Here is a 19,293-nt window from a genome sequence, read left to right on the forward strand (position 1 = left end):
AGTTCTCCATGTGTGGTTGAATTGACAATTCAACTGTTAATACTTGCAAATATTCTTTGTCTCCCCTTGTGTTGAATCAATAAATTTGGGTTGAATACTCTACCATCAAAAACTGTTGCGATCCCCTATATTTATCAGTTATCAAGACCTTTTTCTGGTGCCGTTGTCGGGGAGCATAGCTCTATTTGCTAAGTCACTTGGGATTTATATCTGTTGATCACTATGAAGAATCTTAAGGATGATAGAACCAAGATTGTTCCCTCTAGAATGAGGGGAGGTAAGGAACTGTTATCTAGCTCTGCACTTGATTCATCTTTTGTTTTGAGTAAGCTTGCAACACCACCACCTGCTATTAATTATGGTATTTCGCAAGTAATTGATGATGCTAGTACTTTGCCTGATGAAACTGTGCCACTAGATGAATTTCTTGATGAACAACTTGCTAAAGCTAAAGAATTTGAGAATGTTGAAATTGATGAAATTACTAAAACTGATGAAATTATTGAAACTGAAAATTATGAGTCAACTATTGGGCCTAGCTATCCTAGATATGAAATGCCTAAGATACCTGAGGGTTATGTTATGGATGAAGAGATAGCTAGGGAATTTCTTGCTTGTAATGATAGAGATGATCTTAAGAAACTACTATGTGAGCTTAAAGAAAAATCTTCGAGTGCTAGAATGAAATATGATCCTAAGTTTGCTACTTCACCTATCTTTGTTACCGATAAGGATTATGAATTATTCGTTGATCCTGAGTTAATTACTTTGGTTGAATCTGATCCTTTCCACGGTTATGAATCTGAAACCGTTGTGGCACATCTTACTAAGTTGAATGATATAGCCACCCTATCCGCTCATGAGGAAAAAGTCGCTACTATTATATTCTTAAGTTGTTTCCTTTCTCGTTAAAGGGTGATGCTAAGATATGGTTTAATACTCTTGCTCCTAGTTGTGTGCGTAGTCCCCAGGATATGATACATTACTTCTCTGAAAAATATTTTCTCGCCCATAAGAAACAAGCTGCCTTATAGGAAATATTTAACTTTGTGAAAATTGGAGAAGAGAATCTCCCGCAAGCTTGGGGAGGCTTCTCCAGTTACTTAATGCTTTGCCTGATCATCCTCTGAACAAAAATGAAATACTTGATAATTTTTATAATGGACTAACCGATGCTTCTAGGGACTACCTAGATAGTTGTGCTGGTTGTGTTTTCAGTAACAAATTATTGAAAAAGCTAAAGAACTATTGAATAATTTATTGAGTAATGATAATGATTGGACACTTCCTGAACCACCGCCTAAACCAACTCCGAAGAAGAAGGGGCATTCTATTTCTCAGTCCTGAAGATATGCAAGAGGCAAAGAAATCTATGAAAGAAAAGGGTGTCAAAGCTGAAGATGTTAAGAATCTACCACCTATTGAAGATATACATAGACTTGACACCCCGACACAAGTAGTAGAGGTAAATTCTCTTATAAGATTTGATGAAGGCGATATCCCTTATAATAAATATGCTAGTCAATGCTTGGATGAATTTGACAATTACATTGTTAAGCAAAAAAAAATTAATGCATATGTTATGAAACTATTGAAACATAATGCCTACATGATTGATCGCTTGAGTGACATGATGTTTAGAATTGCTAATGGTGTTTAAATTCTAGTAAATCCAAAACTCGTAAGAAATTCCTGAAACTTGGCATGCTTGTTGGGGAACACATTAATTTCAAAAATTTCCTACGCACATGCAAGATCTATCTAGGTGATGCATAGCAACAAGAGGAGAAGAGTGTTGTCTACATACCCTCGTAGACCGTTGATATGTCTCCAATGTATCTATAATTTTTGATTGTTCCATGCTATTATATTATATGTTTTGGATGTTAATGGGCTTATTTATACACTTTTATATTATTTTTGGGACTTACCTACTAACCCAAGGCCCAGTGCAAATTGCTGTTTTTTTGCCTATTTCAGTGTTTCACAGAAAAGGAATATCAAACGGAATCCAAACAGAATGAAACCTTCGGGAGAGTTATTTTTGGAACAAACATGATCTAGGGGACTTGGAGTGGACGTCAAGCAACCTACGAGGAGGCCACGAGGCAGGGGGCGCGCCTACCCCCTGGGCGCGCCCTCCATCCTCGTGGGCCCCTCGTGGCTCCACCGACCTACTTCTTCCTCCTATATATGTCCACATACCCCGAAAACATCCAGGAGCATCACGAAACCCTATTTCCACCGCCACAACCTTCTGTACCCAAGAGATGAAGGAAATATGCCCTAGAAGCAATAATAAAGTTATTATTTATTTCCTTATTTCATGATAAATGTTTATTATTCATGCTAGAATTGTATTAACCGAAACATAATGCATGTGTGAATACATAGACAAACAGAGCGTCACTAGTATGCCTCTACTTGACTAGCTCGTTGGTCAAAGATGGTTATGTTTCCTAACCATAGACATGAGTTGTCATTTGATAAACGGGATCACATCATTAGGATAATGATGTGATTGACTTGACCCATTCTATTAGCTTAGCACTTGATCGTTCTAGTTTACTGCTATTGCTTTCTCATGACTTATAGATGTTCCTATGACTATGAGATTATGCAACTCCCCATTACAATTTGTGTGCTACCAAACGTCACAACATAACTGGGTGATTATAAAGGTGCTCTACAGGTGTCCCCGATGGTACTTGTTGAGTTGGCATAGATCAAGATTAGGATTTGTCACTCCGATTGTCGGAGAGGTATCTCTGGGCCCTCTCGGTAATGCACATCACTATAAGCCTTGCAAGCAAAAGCAACTAATGAGTTAGTTGCAAGATGATGCATTACGGAACGAGTAAAGAGACTTGCCGGTAACGAGATTGAGCTAGGTATTGAGATACCGACGATCGAATCTCGGGCAAGTAACATACCGATGACAAAGGGAACAACGTATGTTGTTTTGCGGTTTGACCGATAAAGATCTTTGTAGAATATATAGGAGCCAATATGAACATCCAGGTTCCGCTATTGGTTATTGACCGGAGACGTGTCTCGGTCATGTATACATAGTTCTCGAACCCGTAGGGTCCGCACGCTTAACGTTCGGTGACGATCGGTATTATGAATTTATGTGATTTGATGTACCGAAGGTAGTTGGGAGTCCCGGATGAGATCGGGGACATGACGAGGAGTCTCGAAATGGTCGAGACGTAAAGATAGATATATTGGACGACTATATTCAGACATCGGAAAGGTTCGGAGTGATTCGGGTATTTTTCGGAGTACCGGGGAGTTACAGGAATACGGGAAAGAAGTATTGGGCCTCATGGTCCAAGTGGTGGAAGAGAGGCCGGCCCCCTTTCCTCCTTTCCTCCCTCTCATCCCTCTCCTTCCTTCTCCCTCTCCTCCTTCCTTTCCCCCTCCTAGTAGGAGTAGGAAAGGGGAGTCCTACTCCTACTAGGAGGGGGACTCCTCCTGGCGCGCCCTGCAAGGGCCGGCCGGCCTCCCCCTTGCTTCTCTATATACAGGGGCAGGGGGGCACCCTAGAACACACAAGTTGATTGTTCCAAGCCGTGTGCGGTGCCCCCATCCACCACAATCCACCTCGATCATAGCGTAGCGGTGCTTAGGCGAAGCCCTGCGTCGGTAGCAACATCATCAACGTCATCACACCGCCGTGCTGACAAAACTCTCCCGTGAAGTTCTGCTGGATCGGAGTTCGTGGGACGTCATCGAGCTGAACGTGTGCTGAACTCGGAGGTGCCGTGCGTTCGGTAATCGGATCAGTCGGATCGTGAAGACGTACGACTACATCAACCACGTTCTCATAACGCTTCCGCTTATGGTCTACGAGGGTACATAGACACTACTCTCCCCTCTCGTTGCTGTGCATCACCATGATCTTGCGTGTGTGTAGGATTTTTTTTGAAATTACTACGTTCCCCAACAAGAGATCCCATCTTGGGGCCTTTTCTGGAACTCCGCCGGAGGGGGCATCAATCACGGAGGGCTTATACATCAACACCATAGCCTCTCCGATGATGTGTGAGTAGTTTACCTCAGACCTTCGGGTCCATAGTTGTTAGCTCGATGGCTTCTTCTCTCTCTTTGGATCTCAATACAATGTTCTCCTCGATCTTCTTGGAGATCTATTTGATGTAACTCTTTTTGTGGTGTGTTTGTCGAGATCCGATGAATTGTGGGTTTATGATCAAGTTTATCTATGAACAATATTTGATTCTTATCTGAAATCTTTTATGTATGACTGGTTATCTTTGCAAGTCTCTTCGAATTATCAGTTTGGTGTGGCCTACTAGATTGATCTTTCTTGCAATGGGAGAAGTGCTTAGCTTTGGGTTCAATCTTGCGGTGTCCTTTCCCAGTGACAGCAAGGGCAGCAAGGCACGTATTGTATTGTTGCCATCGAGGATAAAAAGATGGGGTTTATATCATATTACTTGAGTTTATCCCTCTACATCATGTCATCTTGCCTAATGCATTACTCCGTTCTTATGAACTTAATACTCTAGATGCATGCTGGATAGTGGTCGACGTGTGGAGTAATAGTAGTAGATGCAGAATCGTTTCGGTCTACTTGTCACGGACGTGATGCCTATATACATGATCATGCCTAGATATTCTCATAATTATTCACTTTTCTATCAATTTCTCGACAGTAATTTGTTCACCAACCGTAATACTTATGCTATCTTGAGAGAAGCCACTAGTGAAACCTATGGCCCCCGGGTCTATTCTCTATTATATTAATCTCTCGTCAACAAGTTATTTCTAGCGTCGTTTATTTTGCAATCTTTACTTTCAATCTATATCATAAAAATACCAAAAATATTTATCTTATTATTATTATCTCTATCAGATCTCACTCTCGTAAATGACCGTGAATGGATTGACAACCCCTTTATGGCGGTTGTTGTGAGGTTCTTATTTGTTTGTGTGGGTACGAGGGACTTGCGTGTAGTCTCCAACTGGATTGATACCTTGGTTCTCAAAAACTGAGGGAAATACTTACGCTACTTTGCCGCATCACCCTTTCCTCTTTAAGTGAAAACCAACGCAGTGCTCAAGAGGTATCAAGAAGGATTTCTGGTGCCGTTGCCGGGGAGATCTATGCACAAGTCAAGACATACCAAGTACCCATCACAAACTCTTATCCCTCGCATTACATTATTTGCCATTTGCCTCTCATTTTCCTCTCCCCCACTTCTAAAACGATTTTCAAAAACCTTTGCCTTTTCTTCGCCTTCTTCCCGTATGTATCTTTGTTTGTGTTTCCATGCGCCTTCTATTTGCTTGCATCTTTGCTTGCTAAAAAATCTGTTGATATGGATCCACTTAAAGTGTTCTACTTGGATCATATTCGATCCTTATGCGCTCGTGCTGAAACCCCAACTAGCCTAGTTGATGGGAAATCTGTTGGAAATATGCCCTAGAGGCAATAATAAATTGGTTATTATTATATTTCCTTGTTCATGATAATCGTTTATTGTCCATGCTAGAATTGTATTGATAGGAAACTCAGATACATGTGTGGATACATAGACAACAACATGTCCCTAGTAAGCCTCTAGTTGACTAGCTCGTTAATCAATAGATGGTTACGGTTTCTTGACCATGGACATTGGATGTCGTTGATAACGGGATCACATCATTAGGAGAATGATGTGATGGACAAGACCCAATCCTAAGCCTAGCACAAAGATCGTGTAGTTTGTTCGCTAAAGCTTTTCTAATGTCAAGTATCATTTCCTTAGACCATGAGATTGTGCAACTCCCGGATATCGTAGGAATACTTTGGGTGTGCCAAACGTCACAACGTAACTGGGTGGCTATAAAGGTACACTACAGGTATCTCCGAAAGTGTCTGTTGGGTTGGCACGAATCGAGACTGGGATTTGTCACTTCGTGTAAACGGAGAGGTATCTCTGGGCCCACTCGGTAGGACATCATCATAATGTGCACAATGTGATCAAGGAGTTGATCACGGGATGATGTTTTACGAAACGAGTAAAGAGACTTACCGGTAACAAGATTGAACAAGGTATCGGGATACCGACGATCGAATCTCGGGCAAGTATCGTACTGCTAGACATAGGGAATTGTATACGGGATTGATTAAGTCCTTGACATCATGGTTCATCCGATGAGATCATCGTGGAACATGTGGGAGCCAACATGGGTATCCAGATCCCGCTGTTGGTTATTGACCGGAGAGTCATCTCGGTCATGTCTGCATGTCTCCCGAACCCGTAGGGTCTACACACTTAAGGTTCGGTGACGCTAGGGTTATAGAGATATTAGTATGCGGTAACCCGAAAGTTGTTCGGAGTCCCGATTGAGATCCCGGACGTCACGAGGAGTTCCGGAATGGTCCGGAGGTAAAGAATTATATATAGGAAGTGCTATTTCGGCCATCGGGACAAGTTTCGGGGTCACCGGTATTGTACCGGGACCACCGGAAGGGTCCCGGGGGTCCACCGGGTGGGGCCACCTACCCCGGGGGCCACATGGGCTGTAGGGGTGCGCCTTGGCCTACATGGGCCAAGGGCACCAGCCCCTAGAGGCCCATGCGCCAAAGGGACAAGAGGAGGGGAGAGTCCTAAAGGGGGAAGGCACCTTCGAGGTGCCTTGGGGAGGATGGACTCCTCCCCCCCTTGGCCGCACCCATCCTTGGAGGAAGGGGCAAGGCTGCGCCCTCCCCCTCTCCCTTGGCCCTATATATAGTGAGGGGAAGGGAGGGCAGCAACACCTAAGCCCTGGCGCCTCCCTCTCCCTCCCATGACACATCTCCCTCCTCCCACAGCACTTGGCGAAGCCCTGTTGGAATCCCGCTACTTCCACCACCACGCCGTCGTGCTGCTGGATCTCCATCGACCTCTCCTTCCCCCTTGCTGGATCAAGAAGGAGGAGACGTCGCTGCTCCGTACGTGTGTTGAACGCGGAGGTGCCGTCCGTTCGGCGCTAGGATCATCGGTGATTTGGATCACGACGAGTACAACTCCATCAACCCCGTTCTCTTGAACGCTTCCGCGCGCGATCTACAAGGGTATGTAGATCCACTCCTCCCTCGTTGCTAGATGACTCCATAGATAGATCTTGGTGACACGTAGGAAAATTTTGAATTTATGCTACGTTCCCCAACAGTGGCATCATGAGCTAGGTCTATGCGTAGCTACTATGCACGAGTAGAACACAAAGTAGTTGTGGGTGTTGATTTTGTTCAATATGCTTACCATTACTAGTCCAATCTTGATTCGGCGGCATTGTGGGATGAAGCGGCCCAGACCGACCTTACACGTACTCTTACGTGAGACTGGTTCCACCGACTGACATGCACTAGTTGCATAAGGTGGCTAGCGGGTGTCTGTCTCTCCCACTTTAGTCGGATCGGATTCGATGAAAAGGGTCCTTATGAAGGGTAAATAGCAATTGGAATATCATGTTGTGGTTTTTGCGTAGGTAAGAAACGTTCTTGCTAGAAACCCATAGCAGCCACGTAAAACATGCAAACAACAATTAGAGGACGTCTAACTTGTTTTTGCAGGGTATGCTATGTGATGTGATATGGCCAAAGGATGTGATGAATGATATATATGTGATGTATGAGATCATGTTCTTGTAATAGGAATCACGACTTGCATGTCGATGAGTATGACAACCGGCAGGAGCCATAGGAGTTGTCTTTATTTTTTGTATGACCTGCATGTCATTGAGAAACGCCATGTAATTACTTTACTTTATTGCTAACCGGTAGCCATAGTAGTAGAAGTAATAAGTTGGCGAGACAACTTCATGGAGACACGATGATGGAGATCATGATGATGGAGATCATGGTGTCATGCCGGTGACAAGATGATCATGGAGCCCCAAGATGGAGATCAAAGGAGCTATATGATATTGGCCATATCATGTCACTATTATTTGATTGCATGTGATGTTTATCATGTTTTTGCATCTTGTTTACTTAGAACGACGGTAGTAAATAAGATGATCCCTCATAATCATTTCAAGAAAGTGTTCCCCCTAACTGTGCACCGTTGCGACAGTTCGTTGTTTCGAAGCACCACGTGATGATCGGGTGTGATAGATTCTAACGTTCACATACAACGGGTGTAAGACAGATTTACACACGCGAAACACTTAGGTTGACTTAACGAGCCTAGCATGTACAGACATGGCCTCGGAACACAAGAGACCGAAAGGTCGAGCATGAGTCGTATGGTAGATACGATCAACATGAAGATGTTCACCGATGTTGACTAGCTCATCTCACGTGATGATCGGACACGGCCTAGTTGACTCGGATCATGTAATCACTTAGATGACTAGAGGGATGTCTATCTGAGTGGGAGTTCACAAGATGAACTTAATTATCCTGAACATAGTCAAAAGGTCTTCGCAAATTATGTCGTAGCTCACACTTCAGTTCTACTGTTTAGATATGTTCCTAGAGAAAATTTAGTTGAAAGTTGATAGTAGTAATTATGCGGACTAGGTCCGTAAACTGAGGATTGTCCTCATTGCTTCATAGAAGGCTAATGTCCTTAATGCACCGCTCAGTGTGCTGAACCTCGAACGTCGTCTGTGGATGTTGCGAACATCTGACATACACATTTTGATAACTACGTGATAGTTCAGTTAAACGGTTTAGAGTTGAGGCACCGAAGACATTTTGAAACGTCGCAAAACATATGAGATGTTTCGAGGGCTGAAATTGGGATTCAGGCTCGTGCCCACGTCAAGAGGTATAAGACCTACGACGATTTTCTTAGCCTGCAAACTAAGGAGAAAAGCTCAATTGTTGAGCTTGTGCTCAGATTGTCTGAGTACAACAATCATTTGAATCAAGTGGGAGTTGATCTTCCAAATGAGATAGTGATGTTTCTCCGAAGTCATTACCACCAAGCTACTAGAGCTTCGTGATGAACTATAATATATCAAGGACATATATGATGATCCTTGAGATATTTGCGATGTTTGACACCACAAAAATAGAGATCAAGAAGGAGCATCAATTGTTGATGGTTGGTGAAACCACTAGTTTCAAGAAGGGCAAGGGCAAGGAGGGATACTTCATGAAACGGCAAATCAGCTGCTGCTCTAGTGAAGAAACCCAAGATTGAACCCAAACCCGAGACTAAGTGCTTCTGTAATAAGGGGAACAGCCACTGGAGCAGAATTACCCTAGATACTTGGTAGATGAGAAGGCTGGCAAGGTCGATAGAAGTATATTGGATATACATTGTGTTGATGTGTACTTTACTAGTACTCCTAGTAGCACCAGGGTATTAGATACCGGTTCGGTTGCTAAGTGTTAGTAACTCGAAATAAAAGCTACGGAATAAACGGAGACTAGCTAAAGGTGAGATGACGATATGTGTTGGAAGTATTTCCAAGGTTGATCAAATATCGTACGCTCCCTCTACCATCGAGTTTGGTGTTTGCGTTGAGCATAGACATGATTGGATTACGTCTATCGCAATACGGTTATTCATTTAAGGAGAATAATGGTTACTCTTTTTATTTGAATAATACCTTCAATGGTCTTACACCTAAAATGAATGGTTTATTGAATCTCGATCGTAGTGATACACATGTTCATGCCAAAAGATAGTAATGATAGTACCACCTACTTGTGGCACTGCCACATAAGTCATATCGGTATAAAACGCATGAAGAAGCTCCATGTTGATGGATCTTTGGGCTCACTCGTTTTTGAAAAGTTTGAGGCATGCGAACCATGTCTATTGGTGTATATGCATGAAGAAACTCCATGCAAATGGACCGTTTGGACTCACTCGATTTTGAATCACTTGAGACATGCAAATCATACCACATGGGCAAAGATGACTGAAAGCCTCGTTTTCAGTGAAATGGAACTAGAAAGCAACTTGTTGGAAGTAATACATTTTGATGTGTGCAGTCAAATGAGTGCTGAGGCGTGTAGTGGATATCGTTATGTTCTTACTTCACAGATGATTTGAGTAGATATTGAGTATATTTACTTGATGAATCACGAGTCTGGATTATTGAAAGGTTCAAGTAATTTCAGGGTGAAGTTGAAAGATCATCGTGACAAGAGGATAAAATGTCTATGATATGATCATAGAGATGAATATCTGAATTACGAGTTTGGCACAGAATTAAGACATTGTGGAAATTGTTTCACAACTAATACAGCCTGGAACACCATAGTGTGATGGTGTGTTCGAACATCATAACTGCACCCTATTGGATATGATGCATACCATGATGTCTCTTATTGAATTACAACGATAGTTTACGGGTTAGGCATTAGAGACAACCACATTCACTTTAAATAGGGCACCACGTAATGACACCGTGTGAACTATGGTTTAGAGAAACCTAAGCTGTCATTTATTAAAAGTTTGGGGCTGCGACGCTTATGCAAAAAAAGTTTCAGGCTGATAAGCTCGAACCCAAAGCGGATAAATGCATCTTCATAGGACACCCAATACAGTTGGGTATACCTCCTATCTCAGAACCGAAAGCAATAAGGGATTGTTTCAAGAATCGGGTCCTTTCTCGAGGAAAAGTTTCTCTCGAAAGAATTGAGTGGGAGGATGGTGGAGACTTGATGAGGTTATTGAACTGTCTCTTCAACTAGTGTGTGGCAGGGCACAGGAAATTGTTCCTGTGGCACCTACACCAATTGAAGTGGAAGCTTATGATAGTGATCATGAAACTTCAGATCAAGTCACTACCAAACCTCGTGGGATGACAAGGATGCGTACTACTTCAGAGTGGTACGTGATCCTGTCTTGGAAGTCATGTTGCTAGACAACAATGAACCTACGAGCCATGGAGAAGCGATGGTGGGCCCGGATTCCGATAAATGGCTCGAGGCCATAAAATCCGAGAGAGGATCCATGTATGAAAACAAAGTGTAGACTTTGGTAGAACGGCTCGATGGTCGTAAGGCTATTGAGTACAGATGGATTTTAAAAGGAAGACGGACAATGATGGTAAGTATCACCATTAAGAAAGCTCGACTTGTCGTTAAGATTTTTTCCGACAAGTTCAAGGAGTTGACTATGATGAGACTTTCTCACTCGTAGCGATGCTAAGAGTCTGTTGGAATTATATTAGCGATTACTGCATCATTTATGAAATCTTGCAGATAGGATGTCAAAACATTGTTTCCTCAACGATTTTCTTGAGGAAAGGTTGTATGTACAACCGGAAGGTTTTTGTCAATCCCGAAAGATGCTAATAAGTATGCAAAGCTCCAGCAATCCTTCTAAGGACTGGAGTAAGCATCTCGAAATTGGAATGTATGCTTTGATGAGATGATCAAAGATTTTGGGTGTATACAAAGTTTATGAGAAACTTGTATTTCCAAAGAAGTGAGTGGGAGCACTATAGAATTTCTGATGAATATATGTTATTGACATATTGTTGATCAGAAATGACGTAGAATTTCTGGAAAGCATATAGGGTTATTTGAAAAGTGTTTTTCAATGGAAAACCTGGATTAGGCTACTTGAGTATTAAGATCTATAAGGATAGATCAAAACGCTTAATAGTACTTTCGAATGAGCACATACCTTGACATGATCTTGAAGGTGTTCAAGATGGATCAGTTAAAGAAGGAGTTCTTGCCTGAGATGTAAGGTATGAAGTTAAGACTTAAAGCTCGACCATGGCAGAATAGAGAGAAAGGACGAAGGTCGTCCCCTATGCTTAAGACATAGGCCCTACAGTATGCTATGCTGTGTACCGCACCTGAAATGTGGCTTGCCATGAGTCAGTCAAGGGGTACAAGAGTGATCCAAGAATGGATCACAAGACAGTGGTTAAAGTTATCCTTAGTAACTAGTGGACTAAGGAATTTTCTCGATTATGGAGGTGGTAAAAGAGTTCGTTGTAAAGGGTTACGCCGATGCAAACTTTGACACTAATCCAGATTATTCTGAGTAGTAAACTGGATTCGTATAGTAGAACAGTTATTTGGAATAGCTCCAAATGTAGCGTAGTAGTTGCATCTACAAGATGACATAGAAATTTGCGAAGTACATACGGATCTGAAAGATTCAGACCCATTGACTATAACATCTCTCACAAGCATAACATGATCAAACCCAGAACTCATCGAGTGTTAATCACATGGTAATGTGAACTAGATTATTGACTCTAGTAAACTCTTTGGGTGTTAGTCACATGGGGATGTGACCTTGAGTGTTAGTCACATAGCGATGTGAACTGGATTATTGACTCTAGTGCAAGTGGGAGACTGTTGGAAATATGCCCTAGAGGCAATAATAAATTGGTTATTATTATATTTCCTTGTTCATGATAATCGTTTATTGTCCATGCTAGAATTGTATTGATAGGAAACTCAGATACATGTGTGGATACATAGACAACACCATGTCCCTAGTAAGCCTCTAGTTGACTAGCTCGTTAATCAATAGATGGTTACGGTTTCCTGACCATGGACATTGGATGTCGTTGATAACGGGATCACATCATTAGGAGAATGATGTGATGGACAAGACCCAATCCTAAGCCTAGCACAAAGATCGTGTAGTTCGTTCGCTAAAGCTTTTCTAATGTCAAGTATCATTTCCTTAGACCATGAGATTGTGCAACTCCCGGATACCGTAGGAATACTTTGGGTGTGCCAAACGTCACAACGTAACTGGGTGGCTATAAAGGTACACTACAGGTATCTCCGAAAGTGTCTGTTGGGTTGGCACGAATCGAGACTGGGATTTGTCACTTCGTGTAAACGGAGAGGTATCTCTAGGCCCACTCGATAGGACATCATCATAATGTGCACAATGTGATCAAGGAGTTGATCACGGGATGATGTGTTACGAAACGAGTAAAGAGACTTGCCGGTAACGAGATTGAACAAGGTATCGGGATACCGACGATCGAATCTCGGGCAAGTATCGTACCGCTAGACAAAGGGAATTGTATACGGGATTGATTAAGTCCTTGACATCGTGGTTCATCCGATGAGATCATCGTGGAACATGTGGGAGCCAACATGGGTATCCAGATCCCGCTGTTGGTTATTGACCGGAGAGTCATCTCGGTCATGTCTGCATGTCTCCCGAACCCGTAGGGTCTACACACTTAAGGTTCGGTGACGCTAGGGTTATAGAGATATTAGTATGCGGTAACCCAAAAGTTGTTCGGAGTCCCGTATGAGATCCCCGACGTCACGAGGAGTTCCGGAATGGTCCGGAGGTAAAGAATTATATATAGGAAGTGCTATTTCGGCCATCGGGACAAGTTTTGGGGTCACCGGTATTGTACCGGGACCACCGGAAGGGTCCCGGGGGTCCACCGGGTGGGGCCACCTGCCCCGGGGGCCACATGGGCTGTAGGGGGTGCGCCTTGGCCTACATGGGCCAAGGGCACCAGCCCCTAGAGGCCCATGCGCCAAAGGGACAAGAGGAGGGGAGAGTCCTAAAGGGGGAAGGCACCTCCGAGGTGCCTTGGGGAGGATGGACTCCTCCCCCCCTTGGCCGCACCCTTCCTTGGAGGAAGGCGCAAGGCTGCGCCCTCCCCCTCTCCCTTGGCCCTATATATAGTGAGGGGAAGGGAGGGCAGCAACACCTAAGCCCTGGCGCCTCCCTCTCCCTCCCATGACACATCTCCCTCCTCCCACAGCGCTTGGCGAAGCCCTGTTGGAATCCCGCTACTTCCACCACCACGCCGTCGTGCTGCTGGATCTCCATCAACCTCTCCTTCCCCCTTGCTGGATCAAGAAGGAGGAGACGTCACTACTCCGTACGTGTGTTGAACGCGGAGGTGCCGTCTGTTCGCCGCTAGGATCATCGGTGATTTGGATCACGACGAGTACGACTCCATCAACCCCGTTCTCTTGAACGCTTCCGCGTGCGATCTACAAGGGTATGTAGATCCACTCCTCCCTCATTGCTAGATGACTCCATAGATAGATCTTGGTGACACGTAGGAAAATTTTGAATTTATGCTACGTTCCCCAACAAAATCTTTAGATGAGCATGATCATTTTGTGCGTCACCGTTTGTCTGAAAAAGGGAGAGTCTTATGGGATCAAATAAAAAGATTGTTGTGTTATGCTTGGAATCTTTGTGAAATTTGTGATTTTACTTGTTGCTCTAAGAACTCTAAAAAACACCTCTCCTACCTATGTGAGTTTAATGATAATGAAATCTTATCTTCTTATGCAAAGGGTGTTTATAATTACTACAATATTGAACAAATTGAAGAATTTGTTGCTTTTAAGGGTGCTTATGAAGTTGCTTCTTTGATTGAAAAATATGATGTTACTCTCTACGAATCTGAAAATTTTGACATACTTAAATATTTCTATGAAAACTATGCTCATAATGTCTATGTCAAAGAATTTATTGAAAGAATGACCGTTGCTTCTGAAGAAAATAATGATATGCATGAATCTATAGATAATTATGATTCCGATGATTTGATTGAAATATCCCTTGACGAACATGATGCTTGCTATTCTTGTGTCCATGATGCCAATATTTTTGAAGATGAGTTTGCTATAGTTCCTTATGTTAAACATGAGATCGTTGCTATTGCACCCATACTTGATAGTTCCTTCGATGAAAAGCATGATTTTAATGATGTTATTATAAATTCTCTTGATGACAATTGTGTTAATGATATGCAAAACCTCAAGCTTGGGGATGCTAGTTTTGCCATGTCTACTACTTGTTGCAATGATCATGATTGGGGTGATTCTTCTTATGATCTTGAAAATTTATTTATGCCCCATGATGAATATGAGATTGATAATAGTGTTTTCAATAATATTGAAAGTGGGTTTGGAAGAGTGTAAACTTTAGATCCCACATATTTTGAGAATGTTCAATCTTATGGTATTTTTGATAAAAGTGGGTTTGGAGAGGTCATGACTTTAGTTAATGTTAATCCCACTATTTTGGAAGAGTGTCAACTTTGCATGCATGTGGATCTTGTTGAAAATATTTTATGTGATAGCTATTTCGTTGAATTTTCTTATGATCCCACATGTAATTATTATGAGAGAGGAAAATATGGTTGTAGAAATTTTCATGTTACTAAATCACCTCTTGTTATGCTGAGACTGCTATTGTTTCTTTCCGCTTCCTTGCATATGCTAGTTTTTGCTTGCCTTGATAATTTGTTTGCCTATAAGATGCCTATGCATAAGCAGTATGTTAGACTTAGATGTGTTTGTCACGTGTTATATGATGCTTTCTTTGTGCTCCAATTCTTGTCTTTCATGTGAGCATCATCGAAATTATCAATGCCTAGCTAGGGACGTTAAACGGTAGCGCTTGTTGGGAGGCAACCCAATTTTATTTTTGTTTCTTGATTTTTGGTTCTGTTTAGTAATAAATAATTCATATAGCATCTGTTTAGATGTGGTTTTATGCTTTTAATTAGTTTTTGTGCCAAGTAGAACCTTTGGGAAGACTTGGGGGAAGTCTTTGCGATCTTGGTGTAAAAAATAGAAACTTTAGCGCTCACGATATTTGCTGCCATCTTTTACTGGAGAGAGAGATTAAGTTGATTCCTTTTTCAGATGATTAATATATAAATTCATCACGTCCAGCAATTTATTTTAGAATTTTTGGGGTTACATAAGTATTCGAAACCTACAGATTACTACAGACTGTTCTGTTTTTGACAGATTCTGTTTTTCGCGTGTTGTTTGCTTATTTTGATGAATCTATGGCTAGTATCGGAGGTTATGAACCATATATAAGTTGGAATACAGTAGTTTTAACACCAAAAAAATAAATAATGAGTTCATTACAGTATCTTAAGTGGTGGTTTGTTTTCTTATACTAACGGAGCTCATGAGATTTTCTGTTTAAGTTTTGTGTTGTGAAGTTTTCAAGTTTTGGGTAAAGATTTGATGGATCATGGAATAAGGAGTGGCAAGAGCCTAAGCTTGGGGATGCACAAGGCACCCCAAGGTAAAATTCAAGGACAACCAAAAGCCTAAGCTTGGGGATGCCCCGTAAGGCATCCCCTCTTTCGTCTTCTTCTATCGGTAAATTTACTTGAGGCTATATTTTTATTCACCACATGATATGTGTTTTGCTTGGAGCGTCTTGTATGATTTGAGTCTTTCCTTTTTAGTTTACCACAATCATCCTTTCTGTACACACCTTTTGGTAGACACACACATGAATTGGAATTTATTAGAATAGTCTATGTGCTTCACTTATATCTTTTGAGCTTGATAATTTTTCTCTGGTGCTTCACTTATATCTTTTAGAGCATGGTGGTAGTTTTATTTTATAGAAATTATTGATCTCTCATGCTTCACTTATATTATTTTGAGAGTCCTTCAGAACAGCATGGCAATTTGCTTTGGTTATAAAATTAGTCCTAATATGATAGGCATCCAAGATGGGTATAATAAAAACTATCATAAAAGGTGCATTGAATACTACGAGAAGTTTGATACTTGATGATTGCTTTGAGATATGAAGATGGTGATATTAGAGTCATGCTAGTTGAGTAGTTGTGAATTTGAGAAATACTTGTGTTGAAGTTTGTGATTCCCGTAGCATGCATGTATGGTGAACCGTTATGTGATGAAGTTGGAGCATGATTTATTTATTGATTGTCTTCCTAATGAGTGGCGGTCGGGGACGAGTGATGGTCTTTTCCTACCAATCTATCCCCCTAGGAGCATGCGCGTAGTACTTTGTTTCGATAACTAATAAATTTTTGCAATAAGTATGTGAGTTCTTTATCACTAATGTTGAGTCCATGGATTATACGCACTCTCACCCTTCCACCATTGCTAGCCTCTCTAGCACCGTGCAACTTTTGCCGGTGCCATAAACCCACCATACACCTTCCTAAAAACAGCGACCATACCTACCTATTATGGCATTGCCATTCTGAGATATATTGCGATGCAACTTTCCACCATTCCATTATGACACGCTTCATCATTGTCATATTGCTTTGCATGATCATGTAGTTGACATCGTATTTGTGGCAAAGCCACCGTTCATAATTCTTTCATACATGTCACTCATGAGTCATTGCACATCCTGGTACACCACCGAAGGCATTCACATAGAGTCGTATTTTGTTCTAAGAATTGAGTTGTAATTTTTTAGTTATAAGTAAATAAAGTGTGATGATCATCATTATTAGAGCATTGTCCCATGTGAGGAACGGATGATGGAGACTATGATTCCCCCACAAGTTGGGATGAGACTCCGGACGAAAAAAAGAGAAAAAAAGAGGCCAAAATAAAGAGAAAAGGACCAAATTAAAAAAGAAAAAAAATTGAAAAATAAGAGAAAAAGAGAGAAAGGACAATGTTACTATCCTTTTACCACTCTTGTGCTTCAAAGTAGCACCATGATTTTCATGATAGAGAGTCTTCTATGTTGTCACTTTCATATACTTGTGGGAATTTTACATTATAGAATTTGGCTTGTATATTCCAACGGTGGGCTTCCTCAAAATGCCCTAGGTCTTCGTGAGCAAGCGAGTTGGATGCACACCCACTTAGTTCCTTTTTGAGCTTTCATACACTTATAGCTCTAGTGCATCCGTTGCATGGCAATCCCTACTCACTCACATTGATATCTATTGATGGGCATCTCCATAGCCCGTTGATACGCCTAGTTGATGTGAGACTATCTTCTCCTTTTTGTCTTCTCCACAACCACCATTCTATTCCACATATAGTACTATGTCCATGGCTCACGCTCATGTCACTACTAGGAAAAGGCCTACTAGTGGCGCACCAGTTTTGCCTACTAATGGCGCACTACTGGTGCGCCACTAGTACCACGCCACTAGTATTTTTTTACTAATGGCGCACCAGTGGTGCGCCATTAGTATCTGGTATACTAATGGCGCACCACTGGTGCGCCATTAGTATAGGCCACTGGTGCGCCATTAGTATAGGCCACTGGTGCGCCATTAGTATAGGCCACTGGTGCGCCATTAGTGTAGGCCACTGGTGCGCCATTAGTATAGGCAACAGTGCGCCATTAATATTTTTGAATTTTGAAGGCGGGAAAATAGTAGTGGCGCACAGTCTAACCCCCACCGTGCGCCATTGCTATTTTTGAATTTGGATCTGGTGAAGGAAATATGCCCTAGAGGCAATAATAAAGTTATTATTTATTTCCTTATATATCATGATAAAAGTTTATTATTCATGCTAGAATTGTATTAAACCGAAACATGATACATGTGTGAATACATAGACAAACAGAGTGTCACTAGTATGCCTCTACTAGACTAGCTTGTTAATCAAAGATGGTTATGTTTCCTAACCATGGACAAAGAGTTGTCATTTGATTAACAGGATCACATCATTAGTTGAATGATCTGATTGACATACCCCATTCCATTAGTTTAGCACCGGATCGTTTAGTATGTTGCTATTGCTTTCTTCATGACTTATACATGTTCCTATGACTATGAGATTATGCAACTCCCGTTTGCCAGAGGAACACTTTGTGTGCTACCAAACGTCACAACGTAACTGGGTGATTATAAAGGAGCTATACAGGTGTCTCCAAAGGTACATGTTGGGTTGGCGTATTTCGAGATTAGGATTTGTCACTCCGATTGTCGGAGAGGTATCTCTAGGCCCTCTCGGTAATGCACATCACTTAAGTCTTGCAAGCATTGCAACTAATGAGTTAGTTGCGGGATGATGTATTACAGAACGAGTAAAGAGACTTGCCGGTAATGAGATTGAACTAGGTATGGGATACCGACGATCGAATCTCGGGCAAGTAACATACCGATGACAAAGGGAACAATGTATGTTGTTATGCGGTCTGACCGATAAAAGATCTTCGTAGAATATGTAGGAGCCAATATGAGCATCCAGGTTCCGCTATTGGTTATTGACCGGAGACGTGTCTCGGTCATGTCTACATTGTTCTCGAACCCGTAGGGTCCGCACGCTTAAGGTTACGATGACAGTTATATTATGAGTTTATGCATTTTGATGTACCGAAGGTTGTTCGGAGTCCCGGATGTGATCACGGACATGACGAGGAGTCTCGAAATGATCGAGACATAAATATTGATATATTGGAAGCCTATGTTTGGATATCAGAAGTGTTCCGGGTGAAATCGGGATTTTACCGGAGTACCGGGAGGTTACCGGAACCCCCTCCCCGGAGGTATATGGGCCTTAGTGGGCCTTAGTGGAAGAAGAGAAGAGGCAGCCAGGACTGGGCCGCACGCCCCTCCCCCTTGGTCTGAATTGGACAAGGAGAGGGGGCCGGCCCCCCTTCCTCCTCT

Source organism: Triticum dicoccoides, chromosome 2A (genome assembly GCF_002162155.2).
Source record: "Triticum dicoccoides isolate Atlit2015 ecotype Zavitan chromosome 2A, WEW_v2.0, whole genome shotgun sequence".
NCBI lineage: Eukaryota > Viridiplantae > Streptophyta > Magnoliopsida > Poales > Poaceae > Triticum > Triticum dicoccoides.